Here is a 14,854-nt window from a genome sequence, read left to right as displayed (position 1 = left end):
AAACTAGAATTAGTAAGAGGATGTTTAGATTTGAGGGTTTTGGGGGTGCAGTTCCACTACATTAACTTGCAAATACTAAGTTTGATCTGGAGCTGGAAAAGGCTGGAAAAGCAGCATTTATCATCCTCTGCCATGCAATCTGAGGCAGAAAATTTTGCCCCCTTCCCAGTCAAGCGCTTAGTACAGTGCTCAAGTGCTTTGTACAGTGCTCTGCACACAGTAAGCGCTCAATAAATATGATTGAAAGAATGAATATTGAGAAAGAGAGCAGGACTTCAGGCTGAAGGCAGACATTCATGTACCTTAAGCCAATAGCACCCCAGCCCAGCACTTGACTTGACTTTGAGTTGAGTTGACAAAAGTCAACTCAAAAGTCAGCACAGAGTGGGATGCAAATGCCCAATGGATAAGTGTCCTGCACTTAGGCAGAAAAGGGAACAAAAGACAAAAGATTCATAGCCCTGCTCCTTATCTACACAGAACTGCTGATTGCTCATGAACATAAGCACTAATGCTTCTGGTTTTTGTTTTTTTTCATGGTATTTGCTAACTACTTACTGTGTGTCAAGCGCTGTACTAAGCGCTGGGGTAGATATGAGTTAATCAGGTAAGACACCATTCCTTTCCCACATAGGGCTCACAGTCTTAATCCCCACTTTGCAGATAAGGTAACTGAGGCATAGAGAAGTTAAATGACTTGTCCAAGATCACACAGCAGACAAGTGGCAGAGCCGGGATTAGAATCCAGGTCCTTCTGACCCCCCAGGCCCATGCTCTATCTACTAGGCAACTCTTTCCCCAGCTTAGTAATAATAATAATAATAACGATGGTATTTGTTAAGCGCTTATTATGTGCAAAGCACAGTTCTAAGCACTGGGAGGATACAAGGTGATCAGGTTGTCCCATGTGGGGCTCACAGTCTTAATCCCCATTTTACAGATGAGGGAACAGAGGCACAGAGAAGTTAAGTGACTTGTCCAGAGTCACACAGCTGACAATTGGCAGAGCTGGGATTTGAACCCGTGACCTCTGACTCCAAAGCCCAAGCTCTTTCCAATGAGCCAAGCTGTGCTCCACAATCAGTAAGTGCTTAATACTAGTACCACTTCTACTATTTCTACTATGTTAGAGTTTCAACAGGGGTTTCCCAGGTTAGAGTAGGATGACATGCCTCTGTAAGATTAATTTTTATCATCCATTAAAATGGTCCTTGGTATTAGACTTGTCATGAGTATAATGTGGCCAAAATAGCATTTTTGAGCTGAAAATTTCTCTCCCCAAAGTAGGCTTGCCAACATCCCTCTGCTCCATGTAGACTTAACCAATGAGGTAAACTGTAAGATTAATGTTAAAACTTCCCTTAATGCACATAGTTTAACCAATGCCTCATTCCTCCACATTTAATGCTTATTTTTTACCAATGAAAAATATCTTTATTTCCTAACATTCTTATGAAATAATAGAAAAACATATAGTCTAGTCAGTGAATTAGTAGTGCTTTGCAGGAATATGATGTAATCTTTAAAGCTAAACCATAGTCATCTATCAAAACAAGATGCCTGCTTTATGGATGTTTTGGATTCTTTCCAGTTAGCGCTTTCTAATTAGACTGTGTGGCTAGTTTGTGATTTTATCATCTAACAGAGTAATAGAGACAAAAAGTACAAGAGGGTGTAAACTCATTGTGGGCAGGGAACATGGCTACCAACTCTGCTGTATTGTCCTCTCCCAAGGGCTTACTACAGGGCCCTGCACACAGTAAGCACTCAGTAAATACCATTGATGATGAAGGGGTATCCTAAATACCATCTTGTTATGTTTTAATCCTGTTTCTCTGATGCCACTACCTCATATCATAACTTTACTGTTGATAAAGGGCCTCATGCCAGGGTATAGTTGTAAAACAAAGTACTGGTGACTTGTTTGACACAGGGGCCCAACCAAAATTCATTTCAATTATATATACCTCTTTCTCTCTCTCCCTCTCCCTCCCTCTCTCTCTGTCTCTGTCTCTCTCTCTCTGTCACTGTCTCCTTATCATCCATTGAAATGATCCTTAGTATTAGGCTTGTCATAAGTATAATGTGACCAAAATAGCATTTTTGAGCTGGAAATTTCTCTCCCCAAAGCAGGCTTGCCAACATCTCTCTTAGAGAGAGAGAGAGAGAGAGAGAGAGAGAGAGAGAGAGAGAGAGGTATGTATATATATATATAAATATATATAAATATATATAAATATATATATATATATAAAATAATTATGGTATTTGTTAAATGCTTACTATCTGCCAAGCATTGTTCTAAGCACTGGGGTAAATACAAGGTAATCAGGTTGTCCCACATGGGGTTCACAGTCTTCATCCCCATTTTACAGATTAGGTAGCTGAGGCCAGAGAAGTGAAGTGTCTTGTCCAAGGTCACACAGCAGACAAGTGGCGGAGTCAGGATTAGAACCCACATCCTCTGACTCCTAAGCCCAGGCTCTTGCCACTAAGCCATGCTGCTTTTTGGCATTGGCTGATGGGTGAATTAAAGAAGCATGGCTTAGTGGAAAGAGCCCGGGCTTGGGAGTCAGGGGATGTGGGTTCTAATACCGGCTCTGCCACTTTTCTGCTGTGTGACCTTGGGCAAGTCACTTTACTTCTCTGGGCCCCAGTTACCTCATGTGTAAAATGGGGATTAGGACTGTGAGCTCCCTCTACCCCAGTGCTTACAACAGTGCCTGGCACATAATAAGCTCTTAAATACCATAAAAAAAAAAATGAGATCCAGACCTTGTCCCATGAGGGGCTCACAATCTATGAAGGGACAACATATATATATATTCCTCAACCCACATGGTACAACAACATCCAACTCCCCAATCACTAAAACCAAAAGGAGACTGGCAATCAGTAAAGTTGAAGATGAAGAAAGATTTTATCAGCCTCAGTGCTGTTGCTCTACAGCCCTCTAATGGCACTTTGTAAGAGAACTGCAGAAAATCAGGATAGCAGTTCATCACAGAGCAAGTTCTCTAAGAACAACTAAAGTCTCACGTAATACATTTATTATTCTTAGGGAGTGCAGTATGATATCAAGTAATCCATTCTGAAATGAAGAACAATTCTGAATTACCCTGGAGACTTGTCTTTAGAGCCAAAGTCCAGAAGGAATTCCTTGACAAGTGAAGAAAAACTCTTCACTGCAACAGTCAGTGAGTTAAACAACAATATCTGGTCGCTAGAGAAGTTGTAAAAGTGCTCTGGTTCTGTTCAGAGCAATAATCTTGATTTAAAGAGTGAAAGAAATGGGAGTATGAAAGTGGTTATTAAAAAAGAAAAACAGGGTGTACAAGTGGATTGAGCATGCACCTGGGAATCAGAAAAGGACATGGGTTCTAGTTCTGACTCTGTTGCTTGTCTGCTGTGTGAACTTGGGCTAGTCATTTAACTTCCCTGTGCCTCAGTTATCTCATCTGTATAGTGGGGATTAAGATCGTGACCCCTATGTGGGAAAAGAACTGTGTCCTACCTGATTAACTTGTACCTATCCCAGCTCTTAGTACAGTGCTTGGCACAAAGTATGCAGTTAATAAATACCATTAAAAAACAACAGCAACCTGAAGCATCAGTGCTTATGTTCATGAAACAATCATTAGCAGTTCTGTGTAGATAAGGAGCATTAGCACTTCAGTATGTAGTGATCGGCTATCGAACCATCCTCTGGACACTGCCATCTGTACCTCCGTTTCTTCTCCCTGCTCCCACAATTTGTAAATCGTTGTAGCAATCATGTCAACCCAAAAGAAAATACAGGAGCAGAGTACAGCAACTCACTTCTGTGAACAATTGCACCATGTAGCAGTGAAAAGAAAAGTTGCTTATGAGAAACTCAGTGAAAACCAAGCTTGGAGTTTATTCACTAAACTTCTCTACACTGTAAATTATTTTTGTAATAATTAAGAAACCTCCCCAAATCCAGATAGCCATAGGTCATCATGGCTTCATTCTTCAAAGTCCATCATTATTCTTTAATAGGATAATATCTTGTAGACTGTAAGGTCCTTGTGGGCAGGGATCTGTCTACCAACTCTATTGCATTATTCTTTCCCAAGAGCTTAATACAGTGCTCTGCACAAAGTAAGCACTCAATAAATACCATTTACTGATTGATTGATTGAGTGATTGATTTATGTAGGGCATTTGAGGGGAGAACCACAAGTATTTTGAGATGTTGAAATTGCTTCTTATTGGCTTTGAAACCTGGGACAAATTACTTCTTGCTTCTGTGCCTCCATTTCCTTATCTGCGAAATGGGAATTGTGATTATGGTGATCTGATCATCAAAAAGCTTGGGACATGAGTCCAGGGACCCGAGTTCGAATCCAAGCAATGCCACTTGCCTGCTATTTGACCCTGGACAAGTCATTCAACCTCTCTCTGGGACACTTACCTTATCTGTAAGATACCTGCACTCCCTACTTCTTAGATCGTGAACCCCAAGTGGGTCCGGGACTGTTGCTGATCTGATTGTTCTTGCATCAAATCTAGCATTTAGCACAGTGCTTGGCATATAGTAATCACTTAAGTAATGCTTTAAATTCTTCATGCCCACCAAAAACCTATCCTGATTTAGTCTCATTCCTCTGGACAGATCCTCTGTGAATATGGAGAACACTGAACGCGACATCCTCTCCATAAAACCCAGTCACATACTTAAAGACAAATATTAGGTGGGCAGGGTATGTATCCCTAATTCTGTTGTACTCTCCCGAGTACTTAGTATGGCCCTCTGCACATAGTAAGTGCTCAGTAAATACTATTGATTGATTGATTGCCTTTAAACTTTTTTCCCCAGTCTTTATTATCCTTTGTCCCATCCTCATAGGATCTATTTCCCAACTCTTTAAGTGTTTTTGCCATTCTTTTCTGGATTCTTTGTCCATTTTCTCTACCTAATTTTTAAATTGCTCTGACCAGAACAAACCCAGCAGCAGCAGCAGCAGTAGCAGTAGTAGTAATAAACAGCATGGTGCAGTGGATAGAGCACCGGCCTGGGAATCAAAAGGCTGTGGGTTCTAATCCCCACTCCACCACTTGTCTCTTGTGTGACCTTGGGCAAGTCACTTCACTTCTCTGGGCCTCAGTTACCTCATCCGTACAATGGGGATCAAGACTGGGAGCCCCCTGTGGGACATAGACTGTTTCAACACTAGTTGCTTGTACCCACCCCAGAGCTTAACGCAGTGCCTGGAACACAGTAAGCGCTTAACAAATACCACTGTTATTCTTATTATTAGTAGTACTACTGGTAGTAGTAGAGCCCTCTCAGGATCTCACCCGGAGAGTTTCCAGTACTCTACCAGTCTCGACTACAGGAGGGAGAGTCAAGCACAGGCTTACGCATTCCATTCCTAGCTTGGGCAGTGCCTAGCGAGTGGAAAGCAATCCGCTACAAGTCAAAACTCCCCTGTGCTGGGCAGCAGTGGTATGGGAGGGAGTTGAGGGCGGAGACTCGTTAACTGCGATGAAGGTGGCAGTGGTAAACCACTAATGTATTTTTCCCAAGAGAACTCTATGGATACTCTTCCAGAACGATTGCAGGTGAAAGTGGGGCATTCTGGAAGAGATATGTCCATGGTGTTGCTAGGGATCAGACATGACTCGACAACATTACAACAACAGTAGTAGTAGAAGAAGAAGTTGCAGCACCCATGTTTATGAAGCGCCCATTCAAATAGGTGCCCAAACTAGAAGCATTGCAGTCTAGTGAAAACAGCACAGTCCTGGGAGTTAGAAGAACTGGATTCGAATTCCCATTCAGCCATTTGCCTGCTATGTGATCTTGGACAAGTCATTTAACTTCTCCGGGTCATTTAACTTCTCAGGGTCTCAATTCCCTCATCTGTAAAATGGGGAATCAATACCTGCTCTCCCTCCAATTTAGACTGTAAACCCCATATGGTATGGACAATGCTTGATCTGATTATCTTGTATATACCCCAACATTCAGTATAATGCTTGGTACATAGTGAGCACCTAACAAATACCGCAATAGGGGGCTGACTATTGCAAAGGATAATGCAAACAAATATCACTTTCTAACTCAGGTGGATTACTGAAATGCCATTACATTGCTGACTCACAGTCAGCTTCTGGTCAGCAGTGGCCCCCCAGACCTTCATCTGTGATTCTTGTGTAAAGACTTTGTTCTGTTGTACTCTCCCAAGTGTTAGATACAGTGCTCTCCACATAGTAAGGGGTTGATAAATACCACTGATGGATTGCATTTGGGTTGTTTGTTTTTAGCCCTAGTTACACAATCTGTATTTACTCCTGACTCATGAATTTCAACCATTTTGTAAGATCATTTCTTTTTAGAATTTGTCTAAATTAATTTGAATTCTATTCCTGACTTCCCAAATGGTACTATCTCTCCTAATTTAGTATCATTCGATCATTTGAAGAGCATCCTATACTTCCATCATGCAGATCACAGCTCTATCTCTCAATTTGATTACGACATTTTGGATGTGATCACCCTCCCTCCCTCTCTCCCTCCCCCAATCATGTTTTTTGACCACCTACTCTTTGCAGAGCAGTGTACCAAACACCTGGGAGGCCGCAACAGAGTTAGTGATAAAATTCCTGCCTTCAAGGATCCTACAATCTAGCAGGGAAGAGAGACATAGCGAAAATTATAGTTAAGGAGAAGTAACAGAGTGTAAAGAAGTTGTACATAACTGATACTCTAGGTAGTGGCGGTGAAGATACAAGACTCAAAACCATGTTGGTTGTTTTCTAGATTCTTGCTCTTTTTGGTGGTTCCAAATTAGTTGATCGATTGATTGATTAATTGATACTGTTCTAATATTTTATAAGAGACTGATGCTGCGCTAACCAATCTGAAATTTATAGGGTTTTCCTTTCCCCCCTTTCACAGATGGACACAGCATTTTTTTCCAATTTCCAGGAATGTCTCAAGTCTACATAACTTCTCTAAAATAATAGCTAGAGATTCTACAAGACTACCTGCCAAAATTGTCCAAGGATACAGTATATTAGGACTTGCTGATTTAAGCATATCCAGTTATCTGAAAATCCTCTTTTCACATAATCATCTAACTTTCCCTTTCTGTCTAAGGGCAGCTGAATAATTTTTTGTTTCCTTTCCCATCTTGTGTTAATTACGTCTCCACTCCAGATTTCATGTTTCCTAGCTTGCTTCTACATACTTGTACTGTTTCTTTTTTCCTTCAGTTTTTCAAATTGCTAGCAGGAACTTCAAGAATTTTGGGGTTAGCTAATTGGGCACCATACTATTTTTCTTAACCTTCTCCTGTGCTTGTATAGATCTTTCCTGGAGAGCAGCCAACTTTGTTGGATTTCTTGTCTTTCCTTTGAGTTTCCTAAGCCTGTTCATATTTAATGTATTAAGGTTCATTTTCACCCTTTGAGAATAGAATTCCCTATCCCTTTTGCCCAGTGGTTAAGTGACCTAGCTATGTGGGTATTAGTTTCGAGAAGCATCATTTACAAGAACCAAGTCTCGTCTTGTCTTATGCTATCTAGTTGTCTTTGACTCATAGCAATGCCATGGACACATCTCTCCCAGAATGGCCCACCTCCACCTGCAATCGTTGGGGTAGTGTAACCACAGAGTTTTCTTGGTAAAAATACAGAAGTGATTTACCATTTCCTTCTTCCACATGGTAAACTTGAGTCTCTGCCCTCCACTCTCTCCCATGCCACTGCTGCCCAGATCAGGTGTATTTTAACTTGTAGCAGATTGCCTTCCACTCACTAGCCACTGCCCAAGCTAGGAATAAAATGGGTAGGCCTTTGCTTGACTCTCGCTCCCATAGTCGAGACTGGTAGAGTACTGGAAACTCCCCAGGTGTAATCCTGAGAGGGGCACAGAAACCAAGTAGTATTTAAGTACATCTCCCTCGATATCCACCTAGTTATACCATGTCTAGAGAACTGAGTCCCATTCTGGTATAAAGCACTCAATAAATATAATAATAATGGTATTTGTTAAGCGCTTACTATGAGCAAAGCACTGTTCTAAATATGATTAAATGAAAAAGGGTTTTGGAGAACTTGCAGGGGATTACTCAGAAAACCAAAAGAGGTGATATGGGGTTTGGAAAAGAAGACCTGTGAGAAAAGGTTTGAACTGGGATTATAGTTGGAGAAAAGTAGGCTGAAGGCTGATTTATTAGAGCTCTCCAACTCTAAGAAGGCTCCTGTATAAAGTATGATGGCCAGTTGGTCACCATTTCCTACGAGAATAGAACCTAAAAAGGACTTTTAGTAGAGGAGAGGAAGTTGAGAGCTGGGTCCAGGCAGGAGGAGCAAAGAGTGGAAGTCAATGAGTATTGGATGAAGAGAGCATACGTAGAAAAGAGAGAGAGCGCCAAGGGAGAGCCTTGAAGCCAGTGCTAATGTTTTTTTTACTTGATGTGGACAGAATTGGGTAGAATTGGAGGATTTCGAGGAATGGAAAGAGATGAGCTTAATGATGATTAGAAAAGTGACCCCCATGTCAGATTGTAGAATTGACTGAAAGAGGGAAAGGCTATAGGTAGGAAGACCAGTAAGGAGGCTGATACCATAGTCTAATTGGGAGATGATGAATCAGAAAATGTCAAGTGTTACATTGAAACCATAGAAGTCTTTAATTTCAAAAGCCACATTTTCTGCATGTTTCCAGTTCAACTAACCAGACACCCTACTTAAAGGTGCCTGTGGCCAATTCGATGCTGCTTCCAAAAGCAAGCTCCTTTTATCGTGTTCAGTAAATATTAACCAGCAATAAAAATAAAAAAAAAACTTAGAGCTTTCTTAAGTCTGGCTCTCTTAGAGTGTCTCCCACCCGGACCGAGGAATATTTAGGAAGCAAGAGCATTTTAATGGCCCAGAAAATGTTATGGTAACATGTCCCCATGGCCACTCCTTTCTGCTCTTCTCTTTTGGATTTCAGTCAGTAATCACTGATGCCGAACTTTAAAGAGTCAACAACAGCAGCTCACTTTCCCTTTCAACCAACTGGGCTAACTCAACCTCATATTTAGGCTGCCAGTGGCTTGGTAAACTAGGATGGTCTTTCTGATAATCCACACGAGAACTACTTGCACGCATTCATCTATGTGCACTTGGTAGAGTTAGCCTCTCTTTTTTCTGGCTAAGAAACTCACCAGCGCTGTTCTCCAGACAACACATAAGGGAGCGGAAAAGAATAGGCTACAGGGGAGGGGATGTGAAGAAATATTCCTGCTGCATGCAGTAACTTTTGGGTCACAGGGACTTGGACAAGAATCCATTTGACAGGAAGATTCATAAACACTCTTGGAAATGGTGCCAAGGGGTTGGAAGGGAACTAGATGCTAAATAATGGTGAATGTTCCACTAACTCAGGGGTTAGCCAAATTTGGGGTCAGGAAAGAATATTTTCAACACAGCGCATCATCAGGAAATAGTTTTTTTGACTTCAGATGGAGCAATGACATGGCCATCTCTCAGTGGATACATTTTCTGTAATAACCGGTGCTGAATGTCAGTCTTTGGTTTATGCGGTTTTTTTCCTCGTAGATGAGCCCTAATGACAGGAACGGAATCAAAGGAGCCTAAAAGAAATTGACCATTTGCTTACCAAGATGCAAGAGATTTATACACCCTTTAGCTTGGTCTCTTTGAACCAAATGAGAGCAGACAAGTGTCCTGATTGGACCAAGGCACCTCCCATGAACCAAAGCTACGAAGGCTGAAGGCCTTTCCTCTGCTTGGCATTAGGTCTAGCTATCACTTAGGGGTAGAATTAGTAGAGGTTAGGAACAGGGGTTGATGATTAGTTTTGTCGATTGCTCACTAAGCACTAGAGGGGCTGCTTTGTTCTGTTGGTCATGGAAAGCTCGTTAGGGGCAGGGATTGTCTGTTTATTGTTATATTGTACTCTCCCAAGTGCTTAGTACAGTGCTTTGCACACAGTAAGTGCTCAATAAATACGAGTGAATTGAACACTAGGGATGCTGCTCTGCTCACTATTGTTTAGTTACTTCTTTTATTACTTATATTTATTCTTTTACTCTTCTAACCATTGTTTGTTTGTCAATATATCTTTCCCAAGGACATGGACTGCATAGTACAGTTTTCTGTATAGAGTTGGTACTTAATATATATTCTTGATTTAGGGGTGAATTCTTCCAGAGGGTAACTGACTTCTTTCTTTTGCCAACATTAAGGAAGAAACACGTGTCCCTAATAATGAGAAAGAAGGGAAAATTTGCAAATAAGCAGCGTGGCTCGGTGGAAAGAGCCCGGGCTTTGGAGTCAGAGGTCATGTGTTCAAATCCTGCCTCCTCCAAGTGTCAGCTGTGTGACTTTGGGCAAGTTACTTAACTTCTCTGGGCCTCAGTTGCATCATCTGGAAAACGGGGATTAAGACTGTGAGCCCCATGTGGGACAATGATTGCCTTGTAAACTCCCCAGCGCTTAGAACAGTGCTCTGCAAATAGTAAATGCTTAATAAATGCCATTAAAAAAAATAAGTCTAAAAACACCCAAGCCCCATTTTTGCCATTAATTTCAACTTTTGCCCCATCCTATCTTTTCTAATAAGGTTCCTTACTAGTAGCCATAGTGATCAGACTATACTGTAAGCAACTTGAGGGCAGGAATCGTGGTAAACAACTTTATTGTATTGCACTCTCTGGAGCCTTTAGTACAGTGCAATGCACACAGTAAGCACTCAGTAAATACTTTTGATTGACTGACTGTTTGAACAACTCTTCACTTCTTTTTCTCAATTCTGCCCATCCTCTAGTGGAGGTACCTTGAGTAGTGAAATGGACAAAGGGCAGTATAAAGGAAGAGAAGGAGGACAATCAATCAGTGGCATTTATTAAGTACTTACTGTGTGAACGACACTGTACTAAATGCTCAGGAAAATACAAGGTGATAAGGTTGGTAGACATGATCCCTTCCCAAAAGGGCCTTGTAGTCTACGGGGGAGACAGACAGTAAAATGCATTTCAGTTGGGAAAATAGTAAAATATAAGGATATGTACATAAGTTCTGTGGGGAGTATCAGAGTACTTAAAAAGGAGCAAAGAAGCAATGTGGCCTAGAGAAGCTGCATGGCCTGGTGGATAGAGCATGGGCTTGGGAGACAGAAGGACCTGCGTTCTAATCTCGGCTCTTCCACTCGTTCGCTGTGTGACCTTGGGCACTTCTTTGGGCCTCATTTACTTCACCTGTAAAATGGGGATAAAGACTGTGAGCCTCTTGTGGGACAGGGACTGTGTCCAACCTGATTGATTTATATCTACCCCAGCACTTATAAAAGCGCTTAACGAATACAATAATAATTATCATTATTATTGAAGGGCACACAGCCACCTACGTACTTAATTACAGATGGGAGCCCACTGTTGGGTAGGGACTGTCTCTATATGTTGCCAACTTGTACTTCCCAAACGCTTAGTACAGTGCTCTGCACACAGTAAGTGCTCAATAAATACGATTGATTGATTGATTGATTGATTGATGGGAGAGCAGCTAAGGGAAATCACAGCTTAGCCAAAGCAGGCATCTTGGAGAAGATGTGAATTTAGGAGGGTTTTGAATGTGGGGAGAGTGGTGAACTCCTTGGATAAGAAGAAGGAGGGAGTTCCAGGACCATGGGAGAACATGGACAAGAGGTCCGTGGCAGGAGAGATGAGATCAAGGTATAGAGAGTAGGTTGGTGTTAGAGGAGCAGAGTGTGCACATTGGAATGTACTAGGCAATAATTCATTCAATCATATTTATTGAGCGCTTACTGTGTGCAAAGCACTGTACTAAGCGATCAGTAGGGTAAGGTAGGAGGGAGAGAGCCAAATGTCTTAAAGCCAGTGGCAAGGAGTTTCTGTTTAATGCAGACAGGTGGGTGGGCAGCCCCTAGAGGTTTTTGAGTGGGGAGATATGAACTGAGTGGTTTTTCAGAAAAATTATCTGGACAGCAGAGTGAAGTAAGGACTAGAGTAGGGGGAGACTGATGCAGTAGTCAAAGTGGAAGACGATAAGTGCATGGAAGCAAAGGCCTAAAGAGCAACTGGATAATCACCACTTTATAATAATGTTGGTATTTTTTAAGCACTCATTATGTGCCAAGCACTGTTCTAGAGTGTAGATTGTTTCTAACTTCTATTTATTCTGATGACTTGACACCTGTCCACATGTTTTGTTTTGCTGTCTGTCTCCTCCTTCTAGACTGTGAGCCCGTTGTTGGGTAGGGCCCGTCTCATATGTTGCCAACTTGTACTTCCCAAGTGCTTAGTACAGTGCTCTGCACAAAGTAAGCGCTAAATAAATACAATTGAATGAATGAATCCAAGGTAATCAGGTTATCCCATGTGGGGCTCACAGTCTTCATCCCCATTTTGCAGATGAGGGAACTGAGGCATGGAGAAGTGAAGTGACTTGCCCAAGGTCACACAGCTAATAAATGGCGGAGCCGGGATTAGAACCCATGACCTCTGGCTCCCCAGCCCGTGCTCTTTCCACTGAGCCTGCTCCTTGATGAGTGGAACACAGGTGGTTCAAATAACAGGGACTTGACTAGAACCACCTTCACTGGGATAAGGATTTTTTATTCCAATCCCATTCATTCATTCATTCAATCGTATTTATTGAGCGTTTACTGTGTGCAGAGCACTGTACTAAGTGCTTGGGAGATGTGAAGATCTCCCTGAAGTAGGTTAGATGTACATAGCCTAGTGGATGGGCCTGGAAGTTGGAAGGACCTGAGTTCTAATTCTGACTCCACCACTTGTCTGCTGTTTGACCTTTGGGCAAGTCACTTAACTTCTCTGTGCCTCTATTACATCAGCTGTAAAATGGGGATTAAAACTGTGATCCCCACATGGGACATGGACTGTGTCCAACTTGAATAACTTACGTCTACCCCAGCCCTTAATACAGCTCCTAGCACACAGTGAGCGCTTAATAAATGCAGTTTTTTAAAAAAGTTACTTGCTATGTCATACTACTAAGCAATATCAGTGAGGCCCTTTGAAGAAATAACCGAGTTTATTTTTCTAGGATAATGTTTTTTTAAACATTTACTTACCCCCATGGGCTCGATTGCCTCTTGATTTATTACCTCCCTTTCCTAGAATAACACATTTTCTTATAAGTAATTTTTTTCCTCTTCTCATTAGCAAGTTTGTATTTCTCAATAGGAGTTATTTTTAAGTTGCCAAAGTTAGGGAGATCAACAGAGCCTCCAACTACCACAACTTTCACCCATCCTATTCTCATCAATTGGGAACAGATCCAGACCGCATAAAGGCACATTTTCCGGGTTTCGTTTCCTAAGGATTCCAGCTCTCCCTTGATAACCCCTGCTCTCGAAGGATGAAGATGCCAAATTTCAGGAATCATTTAAATGTTGTACAGCTGAAGCTGAAAACCAGGGGATAATTGTAAAGACGCATCCAATGTCCACCCCACACCAGAACGTAATGTTCACACTGGTTACATCCCCAAGTTCTGGATTGCTTTTGAACTCCAGACTCACACCTGCCCTGCTCTGCGTGACAGAGTTGGAAGCTGGAAAGAGACCCTGGGTATTGGCATGGGAATGAATACGTGGAGCACCCTTCTTTGTTTTGAAATTCTCAAGACTGGGGATAGAGAGGCATCGAACAGGCAAATTGTCTTTAGTCTGCCTTTGCAGATGGGGCCCGATCTCTACGGGTTTGGAGGGTATGTTTTTGATTTTTTGCTACAGTCCAGCTCACATCGAAAACAAAATTAAAACGAATACAATATATGTATTTTTCCATGGATTCCCGTGTTTCTGCGTGGTGTGTAGCACTCTGTGGGATGCTTTGCCGAATTGACCCCCTCAAAACACAGGAATGTAATGAAGTACTATAAGTTTTACATTGTTTTAAGGACAAACAGATGTCTTTTTTTCTCCCAGTAAACAAATGTACTTTATTCCCTGTTCTCTTTTTATTGTTCTTTTAAAACGACGTACTTTTTTGGACTACAGGTTTCTTAATGTTCTCTTCTTTTATTGTCTCCAAAGTAAAAGAAAAATGTGGTGCTGTAATGACCTTTGATGGTAGAAGTCCATTTTGGTGGGCAATCACAAGTGGACTTCCTATGGGAGAGTATTGTCTCTAGTTGCAGCAACAGTTCTGCTGGGACTGGGATTTGGGGAATACTCTTTCTGTCGATCCTGGTTCTGATTCCATTTGTGTCAACACTCCTTTCCCCTGCTTACCGTGCCATTACACTAAAAAAAAAGTGACAGGAAGAACAGAACTTACAACTGAATCACAGAACAACACTTTCTAGACATGGCCCTAGATTTTCATTCGTTCAGTCAGTTGTATTTATTGAGTGCTTACCGTTTGCAGAGCACTGTACTAAGCGCTTGAGAGAGTACAATACAATAGTAAACAGACACATTCCCTGACCACAATGAGCTTACTAAAATAATAATTGTGTGCCAAACACTGTACAAAGTGCTGGGGTAGATACAAGATAAGCAGAACAGACATAGTCCCTTGTCTCACATGGTGCTTACAGTCTGAGTTGGATGGGAAGCAGATAATTGAATCCCCATTTTATGGATGGAGGAATTGAGGTTCAGGGAAGTTAAGTGACTTGTCCAACAGCAGGCAAGCGGTGGGGCCAGGAATAGAATCCAGTTCCCAGGCTTATTTTTTTCCACTAGGCCACACTGCTTCCAAAACGAGTGCTAATGCTAACGAAGAGCCACCCAATTTACCTATACCATGTACTGTATTTCTAATAATAATAATTGTGGTATTTGTTAAGTGCTTACTATGTGTCAAGTACTGTTCTAAGCACTGGG

The 14,854-nt window shown here is 41.7% G+C and overlaps 1 non-coding gene across 1 annotated transcript; it reads right to left on the bottom strand.

The window, feature by feature from the left end:
• Nucleotides 1–7,759: 7,759 nt before the first annotated feature.
• LOC119926433 lies at nt 7,760–7,897 on the bottom strand. The gene has a single exon (XR_005450309.1). It is a non-coding gene; the product is annotated as a small nucleolar RNA SNORA7 (small nucleolar RNA).
• Nucleotides 7,898–14,854: the final 6,957 nt, after the last annotated feature.

The sequence above is a fragment of the Tachyglossus aculeatus genome, chromosome 3 (genome assembly GCF_015852505.1).
Source record: "Tachyglossus aculeatus isolate mTacAcu1 chromosome 3, mTacAcu1.pri, whole genome shotgun sequence".
NCBI classification, from domain to species: domain Eukaryota; kingdom Metazoa; phylum Chordata; class Mammalia; order Monotremata; family Tachyglossidae; genus Tachyglossus; species Tachyglossus aculeatus.
The sequence above is the reverse complement of the archived record's forward strand: the minus strand, read 5'-3'. Positions and strand labels throughout refer to the sequence as shown.